Source organism: Arachis hypogaea, chromosome 9 (genome assembly GCF_003086295.3).
Source record: "Arachis hypogaea cultivar Tifrunner chromosome 9, arahy.Tifrunner.gnm2.J5K5, whole genome shotgun sequence".
Taxonomy (NCBI): domain Eukaryota; kingdom Viridiplantae; phylum Streptophyta; class Magnoliopsida; order Fabales; family Fabaceae; genus Arachis; species Arachis hypogaea.
Window position 1 is genome coordinate 57,559,125 of NC_092044.1, and position 1,431 is coordinate 57,560,555.

At 40.6% G+C, this 1,431-nt stretch overlaps 1 non-coding gene across 1 annotated transcript; it reads right to left on the bottom strand.

The window, feature by feature from the left end:
* Positions 1–1,083: 1,083 nt before the first annotated feature.
* LOC112713437 (small nucleolar RNA R71) lies at positions 1,084–1,189 on the bottom strand. Its single transcript, XR_003158409.1, has one exon. It is a non-coding gene; the product is annotated as a small nucleolar RNA R71 (small nucleolar RNA).
* Between the last annotated feature and the right edge of the window lie 242 nt (positions 1,190–1,431).

The following is a 1,431-nucleotide window of genomic DNA, read 5'->3' on the forward strand; positions in this document are numbered from 1 at the left end:
TACTTTTCCATCATTTAATTTTCTGCAATTCTCAAACTGTACTCTGTTTAGCTCAACTAGCATACTCTTCCAACTAAAGTTGCTTGACCAATCAATCCCTGTGGGATTCGACCTCACTCTATTGTGAGTTTTTACTTGACGACAATTTGGTATACTTGCCAACGGTAAATTTGTTGAGAGACAAGTTTTCATGCATCAAGTTTATGGCGTCGTTGCCGGGGATTGATTTTGTATCAACAATGATTAAGTTGGAAGCTCACTAGATTGAGCATTTTTCCTTTGTTTGTTTACTTTATTCAGTCATTTATCTTCACTTTGTTTAACTTCTTCCTCATCCTCTATACCCTCTCTGTTTTTCTTTCTTTCTTTGTTATTATCTACAATTTTGCTCACTAACCCACTAACTGTTTGATAATTTGCATCACTCACACTAACAATCATTCTAACAAGAATAACCTCTTCATTTTATCTCTTGCTGCGTGTTTTGTTAGTTGTATGACAGGAATTAGAGGGGGAACCTCAACTTCCTTCAATTCAGAACCTGAGAGAACCCTCTGGAGATTAAGGAGGAAAGCAAGAGGGAAAGGAGTTGTTGGTGCTAAGGAAGAGGAAGAGTACTCTGAACCCAACATGGAAGAGAACTTGGAAAACAATCATGAAGAAGACGCTCACAACCATGCTAGAGAAGGTCCTGCAAATCATGCTGGGTAAGAAAGGAGAGTTCTAGGCTCCTATATCAATCCAAATCCAGGAAACTATGGAAGTAGCATCCAGAAGCCCACCATACATGCCAACAACTTTGAACTAAAACCCCAGCTCATCACCCTTGTTCAGAATAACTGCTCATTTGGAGGAAGTGCTCAAGAAGACCCCAATCAACATCTAACCACCTTCCTGAGAATTTGTGACACTTTGAAGTCTAATGGAGTCCACCCGGATGTCTATAGGCTGCTGTTGTTCCCTTTTTCACTCAGGGACAAGGCATCCAAGTGGCTCGAATCCTTTCCAAAGGAGAGCTTAACAAATTGGGAAGATGTGGTGAACAAATTTTTGGCAAGATTCTATCCTCCTCAAAGAATTAACAGGCTAAGAGCTGAGGTGCAAACTTTCAGGCAAAAGATGGTGAGACTCTCTATGAGGCATGGGAGAGGTTCAAGGACTTAACAAGAAGATGCCCACCAGATATGTTCAATGAATGGGTGCAACTTCACATTTTCTATGAAGGTCTTTCCTATGAGTCAAAGAAGGCTGTAGATCATTCATCAGGGGGCTCTCTAAACAAGAAGAAAACCATTGAAGAAGCCATAGATGTCATTGAAACAGTGGCTAAGAATGACTACTTCTATGCCTCTGAAAGAAGTAACACTCGAGGAGTAATGGAGCTGAACCACATGGATGCATTGCTAGCTCAAAATAAGATGATCACCAAGC